This window comes from Lineus longissimus, chromosome 2 (genome assembly GCF_910592395.1).
Source record: "Lineus longissimus chromosome 2, tnLinLong1.2, whole genome shotgun sequence".
Classification (NCBI taxonomy): Eukaryota; Metazoa; Nemertea; class Pilidiophora; order Heteronemertea; family Lineidae; genus Lineus; species Lineus longissimus.
Genome location: NC_088309.1, coordinates 17,626,066 through 17,642,316, shown reverse-complemented (window position 1 = coordinate 17,642,316; position 16,251 = coordinate 17,626,066).

The following is a 16,251-nucleotide window of genomic DNA, read 5'->3' as shown; positions in this document are numbered from 1 at the left end:
TAGCACTAAATTCCTGCACTGTGATAGGCTGATTTATGTGCTCGACCATTATTCCTGGTCAGCGATTGGTTGATTAACGTGCTAGCACTAAATTCCTGCACTGTGATAGGCTGATTTATGTGCTCGACCATTATTCCTGGTCACCGATTGGTTGATTAACGTGCTAGCACTAAATTCCTGCACTGTGATAGGCTGATTTATGTGCTCGACCATTATTCCTGGTCAGCGATTGGTTGATTAACGTGCTAGCACTAAATTCCTGCTCTGTGATAGGCTGATTTATGTGCTCGACAATTATTCCTGGTCACCGATTGGTTGATTAACGTGCTAGCACTAAATTCCTGCACTGTGATAGGCTGATTTATGTGCTCGACCATTATTCTCTTCTACACCGACGTCACACTTCATAACCATGGTAACCGAACTGGTCGCATCGGTATGTCACGAATCAGACGAATGTGATTTTCTTGATTGCGTCATCTGCTGTTGGCATAAACAACGGCGGGTATTAAAACGGTACAAGCACTCAAGTATAATCAATATGAATGAGATTTACATTTTGCCTCAGAATCTTTGGCTTACAGGGGCCGTATTTACAAAGCCCTCGCATCTTTGCGACCACACAAATCTATTGTTCACCTGCATACACCCTATTGTTCACTGACTGTCGGACAAAAGATTAGCGTGGTCGAAAAGTTGCGAGGGTTTTGTAAATATGGCTCCAGGACTGTAGCCTGTGTACCACGCAAAGGGAAGTGGCTCCGCGTGCGATTTGCTCTGTCCTCATTCTAATTTAAACGACCAACATAGATTCATAAGTAGTGGATGAATTGCAATCCAAATCACAGGGTTTACATCCAATTTTCTTGTATTGTCTTCCAAGCAAATAATATTAAACTGGATATTAATACAGTTCATTTATTTCTTGGGTAAACGTGTATTGAAATTGGTCGGGGCATATTTACCAACATTACCAATGTGAACCTTACCGGTGACGTCCAATTCAGTAGCGATTTCGGCTATCTTTTTCCTCTTTTCGTTCATAACGTGGTACAGAGGGGACTTGACGTTGAAAAGACATTCTTGCACCCCCCCCCCCAAAGATCACAAAATCTTGATGTTTTTTCTAAATACCACGTAGCCATCTTCCTGTCCCATGAGCAACAGGTCTCCAAAATTTGAACATATTCAATTCAGCCGCCCAGAGCTTTCCACAGGCTTTCCACAGGGGTAAACATGCCCACAAAGGTCACTGAGTGAATACACACTGAATGACTTTTGTAAAAGATGACTCCAGAGTTTGAAGCGCTGGAGCGGCCACCTGAAACAATAGTGACAATAGTAGTAATCATCTACACACCTATTGACTTTTGTGGTTAACGTTATGCAACTTTCAACAAGGCGGGACATATGGATACTTCGTAACAAAAGTTCCAATCGTATACACATTGCAACATTTTTTTTGGAAACAAGCCACAAAATGACTCATGTCATGCAGTGTATGGAGGCCTTTAGACTCAAATTAAAGCAGCACATTTTGAATTTGAGGAAATCAGTACAGGTAAGCCTGTAATGAATCAATATCAAGTATGGAAACCGGTAGTCATTCTTTCACCTGTTTTGTGTGTTTCAATATTTTTCAGGGACTACAACCTCTTTTTCATCACCTGAGGACGGACCATGCAATAGTGTATTCTAGTAATTATTTTGCCTGTGCTCAAGATGGGTGTCAGCGGACATTCAGTACCCCTTGGCCTTATAAGAGACATCTATTGAAGCATGTTACTTCATGTGACTCTGCATGCCATGATGCTGGTGAATGCCCAATGGACATTACCCCCCTAGATAATACAGTTGATGCTGAAGTGTCAGATGGAGATGATCCAGGGGAAACCATTTATGAAGACAACACACCCCACCCACAGAGTAGTAGTGGTACTGAATCTGTCACTGTTGACCTACATGCCATTGCTGCCAATTTTATCAGTAAAATGAAAGCAAAATCAAACATCCCACTATCCTCATTACAAAATGTCATTGAATGTACATCAGAAATGTTCAATGAGGTAGTGGGAATGCTAGAGTGTGAAACGCTGCGTGTGATTGAGGATACTGGCATAGAAGTTCACATGATTCCACTTCTATGCCAGTATACAATGTTTAAAAACATTTGAGGAAGATATTCGAAGACTGTTGCACTCCATTTGTGGGTTTTGAAAATCGCTATAAGCAGGAGAAATATTTCACTGAAAAGGGTACATACATTTCCCCAGCATCAATTCCACTAGGTGTAGCATTTGATCCAAAGTGTGATCCAGCCACTGGAGGTGTTCGCCAAACCCAGACACATGACACTTTCCAATACATACCGATCAAAGATGTATTACGTGCTGTTCTCAACCAAGACCAGGTGCTTCATGGGATAGACCAGTACAGATCAGCAACAGCTGATGATGACCTGAAGGACTTCAAGGACGGAGAGTTTTACAAATCATATCAATGCCTCTGTGATCGTGACTGTATTAACATTCTGCTCTACTTCGACGAGCTTGAGACAACAAATCCGTTACGAGGAAATGGTAATCATAAATTGGGAATGTTTTACTTTATTATAAAGGATATCCACCCTGTGTACCAATCATGTTTGAATAATATATTTCTGTTGGCTGTTGCTCGATCTGTGGATATAAAACACTATGGGATAGATGCTATTGTTGGCCATATACTTCCAGACCTGAAGAGCCTTGAGTCGGAAGGACTTGCAGTTCAGAATGGTCACGACACAACATCAACTCTGAAAGTTCGCATTGCCCTTGGTCAGACAACTCGGGACAATCTTGGATTCCATACACTTTTCGGTTTTGCTGAAAGCTTCACTGCGAATTTTCCATGCCGTTATTGCAGCATGCATAGAGATACCGCCCATACTGCCACCAGGGAAGAGAGTGAATTGCGACGCACACGGGCCACATATGATGAAGATGTTGCAGTCGACAATGTTTCTGAGACGGGGATAAAGAGGATATGCCCCCTTAATAATCTCAATAGTTTCCATGTTATTGACAACCATATGTTCGATATCATGCTCGATTTATTTGAAGGAGTCTGTTTGATTGAGATAAAATTAGTTCTAAAATCTTGGGTTGATCAAGGCCTCCTCACTCTCGATACAATCAACAATAGATTGACTAGTTTTGACTACGGATTTAGTGAGTATAAGAACAAGGCAAATATCATCACAGATAGTTCATTAAATAAAACCATGTCTGCCACTGCATGGACAAAAGGCTGCACAAACCTTCTTCCCATTAGACACCTCCCCATTCTGGTCGGGGACATAATTCCAGAGGATGATGAACATCTTGAATTTATTCTCCTTCTTCTCCGCTGCATGGATATCATCTTTTCTCCTCAAATTGCTAAAGGAGAAACTGACTTGCTTGGTCAACTTATTCAAGATCATCATGAGCATTATTTGTCAATCTTCCCTGATAAGCATCTCCTTCCCAAGCATCATCATATGCAATTGCACTCCCTCTCTACATAGTAATTAATTAGCTACTGTTGCAAATATTGTTTGGCATAACAATTCAAATAAGAAAAAGGATTTATATCACAAAAAGCCACCTTGCGCTAAACACCAAACATCAGACTCTAACTTGCTACATTGTATTTTCAAATATTTTTTAATCATACAACAGGAGGTACCAGTGCTCCCCCCCCCCCCTCCCCCCATATCAAAATAATATCAAAAGTACGTTAGCATATGATAATGCTTGGGAAGGAGATGCTTATCAGGGCAGATTGACATAATGAAAGTGACTCAAGACACTCGACTGGGGTCCAAAGTCTGGGATCATTGTCACTGTAGGATACGAAAATGCAACACGAGCAGACTGCTTTCCCGCCCCAAAATACGGCCCATATCCAATTATTACCACCAAGGAATGGTAACCACGACAACTATACTAAGAAATAGTAAAAAAATTACCATTTATGTGGTTCTACAGCAGAAGAGGAGTGTTCAACTATAAACACCAGGAATAGTTAACTATGAAAAATAACTATCAAAAAAGTAAAATACCTGTAATTACTATTTAATTGTAAAAAAGTTACCACTTATTTGGTTAAATATCTTAACTACTTTGAAGTAGTGAAAATTCCTACTTCTATGTAGGTGCAATATCAATCCATTAAATAGTAACTATTTTACTATTAATAGTAAAATATTTCTTAGAGTGAGACTATTCTTCTTCAATGCAAGACGACACAACCTTTCTGTGATACTTCTACATGGAACGGTTGCGAAGTCTCTTGTTGACTAAATGTTAACGCTATGTCGTCTTGAAAGGCCGAAAGAGGAAGACCTTTGGGCAAACATCAGGTCAGATCTTGCTGAAATGTATGACGCGCGTTGTCTTGAAGCAGAGCAATGTCAACACATGATTGAGGGTCAAGGTGGTATACATCCGAAAATGTGCACAAAACACAGCTTATTTGAACGTTTGTCTACGTTCTCTGTTGTATACATCTACATCCCAGGACCGCAGAAAACATCGTTATTAACGGTTATGCATTATCGATCTCGAGCAACTTGTCACTTCAGGTTTTGACAAAATTTTGATTGAGATCAGCTTCGCTTGGTGATTTGCCCACCACACTTGGCATCATTTGAAATTCACTGAATTTTTGCCGATGGCGGGAAATGCTTATAATATGTCTGTAATCAGCAACTAAGCATTCCATGCAGTGCTTTCCTAGTAATAATTTCATTTTGGGTATGTGTTAATAGCAGATCAGGGATTATGGACTGATATCAGCTCAGCGCGCGCTATCGGATGGCGACTGGATAATCCGACTTTGCACGTCCGTGAAGATGTGCCAAGCCTATAGTTTTCCAATCAGCTTGGCGTAGGTTTAATGTTGGTGCCTCCCTCGATGATTTTCAACGACCTGAAAGCTCTCGACCAGCGGTGTCGAGCTTTCATGCCGTAGGAAATCATCTCGCCTCGGACCGGTCGCTCGGCCGGCTTTCTTATCGTTCATGTATGCTATTTCTGAAAATCGTCACCTTCAGGAACCATTTGGAGTAATAGGGAAACGAATGTACGACTATCTACGACAAAACCTAGAATCATGGGCAAAAAACTTCACCCTTCATCATTATTCATGTACATTTGTCAAGAATTCATTGTTTTAACCCACAAACACTACCAAAAACCCAACATGGAAAATTTCTGTTAACACAGTGGGGTCTTTGGGATTTTCCCAAATCTACCAAACTTACTAAAATACGTAACATGGATAAAACTACAAGTTTCCCTATTACTTAATGATTTTTTTTATTCTAAATCATGAGTGAAAGAATGTACAGTTATGTCTCTTTAGAGAAGTATTTCAGTCAAATTAACCAGGTAACACTTATGAATCAGGTAACACCTATGAAACAAAATGGTTACATTAGACCAAGGGTTGAACCATTAATGGCAATCTCTGAAGAAGATCCGGTCAAAGTGCACATGAACCAGATAACACCTATGAACCAGGTAACACCTATGAAACTGTATGATACATTCACAGGAAGTGATGCTCAATTGTGCCATAACTGCAAACGATGGACACTTTTTGAATGCCAGAAAAAACTGAATTTTGACAGGCCTGCCAAGCAACTTTACACATACTGCAGTAATTGCAATTCGACCACTTACAGTGATGAATTTAAGAATCCAGAAATCACTATTGAGAACAAAACACGTTACTTTGACCACGTCATCATAAACCTTGGCCAGACACGTCTGTCAGATTTAATGGTAAATGATTTGAAACATTTTGTTGAAAGTAGGATTAAGATTTACTTCTCAAGTCCAAGAAAATGGCTCTTTGCGGCCAGCTATGAAAAAACAGTCCTGAATGCCTTACGATTTGGTCTCGTTAAACTCATACCCAATGATGTTTTACCTGGTCTAGAGTGTGACACTTATTTAGAAATTGAATTCATTAACAGAGCAATTGGTAAACCTCAATTGACCAAAGAAAATTTCACAGATCTAAGAATGGTTTTATTGGCATTCCTCAAATATCTTCATTACAGTGGAGTTAAAATTACCATAAATTACAAGTTGTTTTTACACCAAGCATTTAAAGCATTGAAAATTGATTATGTAGTATTGAAACCGAATCCAACTAATAAGGCCCGACTGGATGATTTGAACTCTCTATGGTCTGGTTTCTTAGGAAGTATTTTCTTCAAAAATTACAGGCTTGAATATGAAAATTCAAATTCAAATTCAAATAAACTTTATTGTCACCATATAAAAGGTTATTTACATAGGTATATGACATATAAAGTATAATACATGATGTATACATTCCTACACAAAGCTAACCACTAAAGAACTAATAAGACATAAAACAACTAGACAAAATCATGACATCATTAAACAAAATAACCAAGTTATTTTATCAATTTCAAAATTTTCCATAAAAAGGCACCCACGATATGACAAATATTTGTATCATTCCCCAGTAAACAATAGTTAAAAATCTGTTGACTCCCTAACTCCCGAAATATACCATTAATTAAATTTAATTCTTCTAGGGCTTGAAAACGTATTGCCTTCAGATCAGGCTGAACACATTCCATAATGACATGATACTCAGACCCGATCTCACCTGAGTTACACAAAGAACATAGCCTTCTTTCCCTCGGGGATATTTTTTCTTCTCCCAGACTCAATATCAAAATCATGATCAGAAAGACGGACCTTCTAAACAGAGTGTTAACCAATGAGTCTAAATACCGTTCTCTTCCAAAGTTTACCTTCAGAGAAGAATACAACTCCAGCTTACTTTTGCTTTTAAGTTCATCCATCAAAGCACGCTCTAACAACTCCCTAATCTTCACCCTTATTTTCCCCACAAATGACTTATTTACAGAATCTAAATCTAAATCTACCAAGTCAATTCCTATCAACTTCAGTAAAACAGCTGGGAAGTCGAAATAGCTGGAGATGCCAACTTGCAAGTTCTTAAACTCTGCTCTCATAGCTAATTGAGCTAACTCATTATTCATAGATATAATATGATTTATAAAATTTAAGACCGATATAAAAATAGTATAAGATAAAGGAAGACGCCCCACCTCAGCCAGAACGGCAGCATTACACGTTTGGCGCCGAACTCCCAAGATTGACTTACAAAATTTCACATGCACCAATTCATGATCAAAACGTCCACAAAATACCTGTTTTCTAATGTACCTCAGAACCATACAAAAGTTGTGGTTTTATAAGAGAATCGAATAAACTGAGCAGAGTCTTTACTTGAGTACCCTGGTAAATATTAAAATGTTTATTCAACTGATAAACTGCCTGCTTTGCTTTAATTGTTAATGTCCGCTCTGCTTTCTTAAAAGATCCATTACAAGAGAACATAATACCAAGGTACTTGACAGATTCAACAAACTCAATCTGTTCATCACCAATTCTAAGGGAAAGACCCTTCTTGAACCTTTTATTGAAACATATTGCCTTCGTTTTCGATATATTAACAACCAACCGCCAGCGCTTGCAAAAAACAGACACTTTATCTAAAGCTCTTTGTAAACCTTTCGAACTCTGAGACAAAATTAAGAGGTCATCCGCAAACAATAAACTGGAAACAATTCTTCCTTCAAATATTACTGGGTCCGTGTCTGGAGTATTCAAGTAATCTGGTAAGTCATTAATGAATACGTTGAATAATGATGGACTCAAAATACACCCTTGGCGGAGGCCAATATTCTGTTTGAAAAGATCCGAGAGTCTGTCATCTACTTTAACACAAGAAACAGATTTCTCATAAATATCCCTAATCACTCTTACAAATTTCCCACTTATTCCACTTTTTAGAAGTTTATAAAACAAGCAATTATGATTTATCCGATCATAAGCTTTTGACAAGTCTACAAAACATGCATATAAAGGACGATGCTTTCGCTTAAAACTTTGAACAATAGAAGACAACACGAACATGTGATCAGCAGTTCTAAACTTGGGACGAAAACCAATCTGATTCTCACATAATATTTGATTTTCTGAGAGGAACACATTTAACCGGTCATTTAGAACCCCTGTAAAAACTTTACTCAAACAGCTTGACACTGTCACTCCCCTATAATTATCTACGTTAGTAAGGGAACCACCTTTATGAATTGGGGAAACAATGCCCGTCCCCCAAGAGCTAGGATATGATTCACTCTTCAACACAAGATTACAAATTTTGGTAATAGCGTCAATAATAGCTTGGGGACTTGATTTTATCATTTCATTCAGAACCATGTCATTACCAGCCGCTTTACCGACTTTCATTTTCTTTACAACCCTTGTCACTTCCTCAAGTGTTATCTCACCATCCAGTAACTTACAAACTTCATGTGCCCCATCCTCCCTAATCATCTCATCTAATTTAGATGACATATTCTTTAAAAAACTGTCATCAAAGGACTTGTTCGTAGATTTTGCTAAGTTATTCAATAACCCATTGAAATGATCATACCAAGACGAAATATCATCAATGGGATTCTCTTTGCGGCATTTTTTCAACTTCCGAATAAGAGACCAATAACCTTTCGGATCAGATGAATCAATACTAGTCAACTTAACCATTAAGGCATGTTTTGCCTTTCTATTTTTCTCTTTCACCACTTTCTTAAACTCTTTCTTCTTCTTCATAAACCGACCACGCAATATAGGATCTCTTGGATCTTTACCAAGGGCCTTTCCTAAAGAAATAACCTCACGCTTCAAGAAGATACATTCTTTATCAAACCCTAATTTATCCTTATTAATCACTTTCTTTCTTCCCTTCCTTTTTAAAGTCATTTTAGCTGCAGCCTGTAAAGTGGTAGTTAATTTTTCCACAGCTAAATTACTGTCATTCATAGAATCACACAAAATTCCCTGAATTTCCTCCTGCAGAAAAGGCACATTAAGGGCTTGCACAAAATTATCTCTATTCAAAATGAACAAGCAATCGATAAACAAAGTGAAATTTTATTGAAGGCATTAGAGGTGCAAGATATCAGTAAATGTTACACTTTACCATGTAGTCTAGACCTTGCAATTCTGTCCAGGATCTAGATATCCTCTTTCTGGTAAGTTTCTGGTAAGTAGGACTTTTCCTGTAAAGGATTTTCCGTTCAATATGAATCGATTGGTGACACCAATGATGGTTCCACCAATGAAGATTTCATTCTAAATAAATGAATAACCAGGCAGTCATTGAACAACAAATGAAACAAATCGGAGTGATCCCAGTTAATGGAGTGACTCCAGTTAATACAGGTTCAAATTCAGTTGGCGCTAATTACCAACAGAATGCAGCTAACTTTCAACAGAACACTGCTAATTACCAACAGAATTACACTACAAAGCAACAAGCTTCTAACAAGGCGTTAACTAGTTCAAATTTAGTCAGTTCTAGTCAAGGTCTAGTTAACCCTAGTCAAGGTCTAGTTAACCCTAGTTGTCAACAAAATTTAACTGATAGTGGCCTTAAAGGCCATATATCAAGGTTTGAAAACATGCTTGATACTCATGAAATATGTTGAGGGTTAAAAAAACAAGATCCCAGACATTAAAAAAATTCTAATAATAAAGTCATTATTTAGTTATTTCAATTTTCAATTTTAAACTATTTGAATTTCCCACCACACACAACTTTAGATTTGTTCCACATGTGGCCGCTAGGGATTTTTTTGATGACGTAGATCAGGTCAGTCAGAACAAAGCAAGATGGCTTCCGCATACAGTTCAGAGAGTGAGAGCAGTGAATTTGAGGATGTTTTGGTCGATACAGAAGGATATTTAAACGTTGAGCCGTACATGTTTGAGCCATTAATATCACTAGATCATAATGAGAGTGATCATTCGGACGAAAGTGATTAGAATTTGTGGTTAATCAATTTGCATGGCAGACCTGCCGATATAGCAAAGAAGACATTGATAGACGGTTGCAGATGCATAACATGTATGATTTTTGAACAGACTAATGTTGCACAATATTGTTTCGCCTCGTCAGTGTTGTATCGCCAGTTATGTCATGACGCTGAACTACTATTGAAAAGTGACGGTATTATGCACAATCATCTTGACGTGACGATATAATGCCGTGCAACGTTAGATAGGCCTAGATGTCAGATGACAATAATCTGTCATTGACAGTGGCTGTCACTGACACTGACCTGTGTTGCTGTCACCTTGCTATGGCTGGAACACAAGAAGACACTATGCGGTATCACAGGCCCCAATAGGGCCTACACATTATGTATAACAACCGACCTCAGCAGCCTCGGGCATTAAATGCAATTGACATGGTTGGAACAGCTGTTTTTAACAAGTGGCATTTAATATTCAGTTGGATGCAGATATCCGGCTTCATGTGATAATCCGTATCGATAAAGTGATCACTGCAAAGTTTGGCCGAAGGCCCAGGCTTCCAACACTCCAAACGTTTGCACTTCCGAATCCACAGCTTCCTCCTCTCTCGTTCAACTGGCTTTGGAAATTCATGAAAATGGGTCCCATCCGTCATTCGATTGTTCTTTGTGCTATCCTTGACACAATTCGGAGCCACACAATACACCATAGTGAATGAAACACATTACTTCCAGGTGTGCATAATTAATTAAGGCCCTCCTGCTTTTATGATTGCATGACATGTACAGATAACCTGATCTACATCACAACTTTTGCTGAACCCGCCGCCTGGCTCTAACAAGCCAGTTGCTAGCCTGATTAGGTAATCAAGTTGTCAAACACATAATTGGCTATATCTTCAAAATGGATGGAGCTAATTGCATTTGGTTTTCTGTATTGTATAAAGTGTTAGGTACACTTTTGAAATCGTCTTGCAGCAGAAAATGGCAAAAAACCTTGATATATGGCCTTTAAAGCTAATTTAACTGAAAATGGCCATAAAGCTAAACAAGACCTAGAAATTTTAGTTGCAACTGGGAAAAGCAAGGATTTACTTAATAAACAACTAACTTTTAATGACTTAGATAATATGACAGAAAAGGAACTCTTAAAACACCACAGAATCTACCAGACAAAGATGGCTGCCAGACTTAATGATTCTTTGGGTAAGACAGTACTTAAAGCTTACACTAAATTATCAAGGTGGTTATTACCAATAGATGACGAGGATGATCTTTACCATGACCTCAGAAATGATTACATCGTTACCAATGAACTTGACAAATGGCTTGGATGGTTGAGTTTGAGAATGGGTGCACTAACTGCTCTTGCCTCATCAACACTGATCACTTTAGGGCATTGTCAAGAAACAAAATCTGCTAATGAATCGATTGGTGTCAGCAATGAAAATTTCATAAGATTAAATGGGAGTGGAACCGAACATGGAAGTGGATCAGGACAAAGTTCAGAGAGCAGAGACCGAGAGCATAGCTCGAGTGACAGACAGTGAAAAGCCAATTAAGAGAGAAAGATCAGAAAAACAAATTGCATGGTCTCGAGAATTAGGTATAAGATCTCAGGAATTCAAGAAGTCAAAAAAGGAGAGGTTTACTGGGAAAGATGATGAACCCAGGAAAGATGATGAACCCAGGAAAGAAGATGAACCCAGGAAGACGATGAACCCGAACAAAGTTTAACTCAACCAGAGCCTGAGGTTACCACAAATACTGGAAGTTCCAGGAGTACAACACTGTATGTCATTTTAGCTGCATTTGGTTTTGCAGTCATCATTTACTGCTATCCTAAGATTAAAACTAACAAGAAAGTACGAGTAGGTAGTAAACCAGAAGGTAGTAAACAAGAAGGTAGTAAATTAAAGGGTATTAAACCAGAAGGGTGTTACACAACTCCTAAAACATGTAATCTTAGTTTAATGGAGTAGAATCATTCAAACACACTATTCTTAGTTTCAAGTGAAAAATTTAAAGTAACTGAGCTACCTCTGAAATTAACTATTTTACCATTCTCATCCGTGATTTCAAAGTTGACTTGATTTGTACATTTTTTGTTAACTATTTTCTTGCAATTGAGTTCATATCTCTGGTATTGTATCTGATCACCATCTTCAACAGGAACGATACATAAAATGTCAGAAGGTTTATTGTTGTAGAGGGTCTTAGCTTTGTCAACCAAATTTGATCTTAAAAATAGTTCTGTTCTGTAAAAGTTAAGTGGCTTGGTGGAGTAGTATTTTCCTTTTTGTTCAAATTTTGTTTGTTTGAAACCTAAGTTTTTATCCCACACTCGATAATACATTTGGGACTCTTCATCTACTTCACTTAATCTGAATACCTTATCTTCTGTTAGTTCAATTATTAGGTAATTGCTTTTGTCGCAGTAGAAATTAACATGATTGATTCCTCTCTTTAGAAATATTCTTTGAATGTAACTACAGAAGTCTGCTAAACTGTAATGTCTATCATGAATTATCTTGGAAGTATTTATGGTTTTAGTTTTGAAGTAAATATTCATTAATATGTTATCTAACCCAGTTAGAAAATCACCAGTGTACCAAGAGTTAAAGAATGAAATTGATTTTAAAGTGATCGATTTTATGTTCAATGGGTCTGTTAAGTTAAGCTCAAATATTCATTATCAAAAATTATGAAGTCCATTTCTATTTAATTAAAATGATTTAATTAAAGTGATTTAATTAGTTAAACATTCATTAAGGTTAAACATTCATTAAGATTAAACATTCATTAAATCACTGTAATCAATGTATTTTTCATAGTAAATACCGAAAGGCAATGTAGAGATGCCATCCTCTAAGATGAAATGCTTATCATCGAAAGGACTTAAGCTTTTCTTGTCAATCTCTTCCAGATACATTTGATGCTTTTCTGACCTCAGATGACGCATTTTGTGATTAAAAGTCTTAGTGTTTTCAAGACAATCAACGTAGTCAACAAATGTAATAGACTTATTCACTACATTCTTAGCGATTCCCTTCAATTTCTTTGTTTCTGGATTTTTAGTCGAGCCTTGCTCTCCAGACATAGTCTTGGTTCTGTATGCATACATCTTACTCCTTAAGGCAATAAATTCTATCATTTCGTCTCCTCCCAGCTCATCCTTAAAGTGGCCTGGAACTTTCTTCTTGCTAGTGTCGTAAAGAGGATTATCCTTTGGGTAATTACTGAAGTCGAAGTGATCCTTTAATCCTTTGAGGTCTGATGTTAAATCATCTGTTTTGATCTTTAAAACGAAAGAATCCGTGTCCAAATAAAGAAGTTCTAGGTTTTTCTCACCAAAGTGAGGTTGAAGTATGTTGTAGTAGAATTCATACATCAGCAGCTTGGACAACTCCAGTACTGCAGCTCCTATGTAGATTGGTTTGTTAAACTTTATTGATGTTTTCCTCATGCAAATTGCCGCGCTACTTTCGTCAAAGATGTTAATCGATGAAAACCTGGGACTTGCCATGAAGTTCTTGGCACTTTCCCCATCTGTCACCAGTTCAATTTCTACCCTGTTCCTTACGTTTTCACATGTCTTTCCGTAGAAAGCATTGTTCATTAATTTGAAGTAATCTTTCTCGAAATCAGTAGTAGAAGCCATCCTCTTTTTAGTGTTGAAGTCGATGTATGATTTCAACCACTTTGATTGTTTAAAACTAATGAAAGAATGGACCTTTTTCAGTATCATTCCTTGATTTAAGTAAAACTGTAAAAGTCTGTAATGCACGATGTAGTTGGTCTTGTCCTTCTGTGTGAGGATCAATTTTTCTACCTTTGACCTCTTCTCGTCACCAAGTAATTCTTTCTGGTAAGGACTTAATTCGTCGTCGTCTATGAAAAGCGATTCTGGACAGAATGGAAAGTTTTTTGACTTGAACTTGATTTCCTCTGGATAACCTAAATCTACTTCGAAAAGATATCCTACTTCACTGTCTTTAGGAATTGACATGATATCCTGATAAGTTATGTTTGCTTTGATCATGGTATCGTCAAACATTTGAAAACTGCCGTAAGGCTGACTTTCCATCATAGCCCAGCCATAGAGATTATTTGCGTCTATGTACAGGAGCTTATGACTCTCATCGGCCTTGACATGTCTTGTTCCCATAACACCCGAAATTCCACCTCGAATTGCTTTCTCGAAAGTAAGTAGGATATCGGTATCGGTAAGAAGTTCGAGATTTATGTCTGTGTGTTTCAATCCGGCTAACGAGGTCAAGCCAGGTGCTGAATAGCAGTGACAAGGATCGATCTGGAAATTGTTTAAATTAACGTCCCTGAATTTCTCGAATAAATCAGCTAACAAAAGAACATCTGTTTTGAGGTACAGGTCGATGAACTCTCCATGATTTCTGATCTTGAAATGATCCCATATGTCTTTGGATTTCAGGTAAACTGAATCATCCGCCATTTCATTCTTCAATTCATCAAAGAACATGGACTTCTCTAAGTGAGTAACACTGTAACTTTCATGTGATGTGTAAAATGAATAAGGCACTGATCCTTTCTTCCTCAATAGTTTAAAATCGTCAGGATTTGGATAAGACTGTCTTGTTATCTTAAAGTCATCATCTTCCATAGATTTGGTGATGTTGTCCAATCCAGACTGTAACAATCTGTAAGAGTCTAAAAATTTTAAACAACCTAACTCAAATGAAATGTACTCTTCTGCGTTTTTAGCAAGAAACTTCAGTTTCTTTTGTGACCTAGACATCAATTCTCTTATGAAGAGGTGAGCATCGTAATTACTGAGATTGTGAAAAAACACTGGAACGAACATGGCTTTCTTCTCGTTCAAGTTGCAAGCTTTGTGAGCAGCACCTCTGTATTCTCCATTGTAGTGATTGTGATCTTGAACTCTGTCATCATTTAAATCACCTAAATCACCTAAAACTTTATTGCAGTAGTAACAGTTTGTTTCTTGTGAGTATCTCACCAAATCTTCGTCTGTCATGATGAGAGGAATGTTGCATTTCAGTAGAGTTGAGAATGTCTCTTCCATTCTGAGTAACCGGTTACAGAAAACGTCAACTACATCAGCACCTCTGCGACAGAGATACCCACTGGCGTAGATTTGTGGATAGTCAGAGTGAACGTAAACTCCAACTGCTGACGCAATCTGTTTGAATAGTTTTTTAGTGGTAACAGTGGTAACAGTGGTATCTGTCTGAGTTGTGTTATCATTGACTGTTGTGCTTATCGCTTCGAAATCAGCATAGATTACAAATGGAACTCTGTTCTTGAATGAGTGCTTTTCAAACTTAAGTTGTGACCATTTACTATTCGGTTGAGGCAGACTGATCTTACAGTAATCGTGTTTTCCACATTTCAATTTATGTCTTTCTAGTGTAGATTTCTTGTAAAAGTAATTCATGCATCTCCTACAAATGAACACACTATTCATATCAGTCTTGAAGAATAGATTTATGTCTCTTATGTACATGAAATGATCCTTGAAATACAACAGATCGATAACATCATCATCATCGTGGTTCTTAGAGAGGTAGAGTGGTTCCAGCTTTGCGGCATAAATGCTTTTAGCCCATTCGTTCTCTAACTTGAACACATTAATCTTGATACCATTGTCTTGTTCGATCTTAGGGATATCCTTTTGAACGCAAACAGGAAATGATTTGATCTTAATCTCATTTTCATACATCTTGTAGGGGTTAATTTCTGTTGCATTAAAGCCTTTTTGCCTCTCACACGAAATGCTGTCGTGGTATTTGGCAGCCAAAAGACTCCATAGAAAACATTTCTCATCATTTGATTTCACATTAATGACAGCTTTAGTTCGGAATGGTAAACTAGTGTAGTGACCGCCTTTACATTTCTTGTAGGAACATATTGTAAGATCGCACGACTTGATTTCATTTAAACTCAGGCCGCTTCCTTCGAAGTATCGTTCCTCAATCTCGGCCTTTATGTTGTTCAATTGACTGTTTAGGGCATTAATTGCCTGGTTTCTTGAAATTATGCTTTCCATTGGAGATTGAATAGGATAGATAGCCTTTTCGCCAGATCTGTCAAATTCAGCTTTAACTGAAATACTTATTTTATGATGGTAATCAGTTAGCTTGAAGAGAATTTCTTCCAGTTTACCTCTGTCCTCGAAAACGTGTTTGCCGGTTTGCTTATTTTTAAACGAATGGTAACAACTGGTTTACCAAATTCTTTTACCACTTCGATATCCTTCACATTCTTTATGCTCTCCAATTCCTTAGCCTCGAATCGGACTTTATCCTGTAGTTCAAGTTTCTTGGTATCTTGTAGTA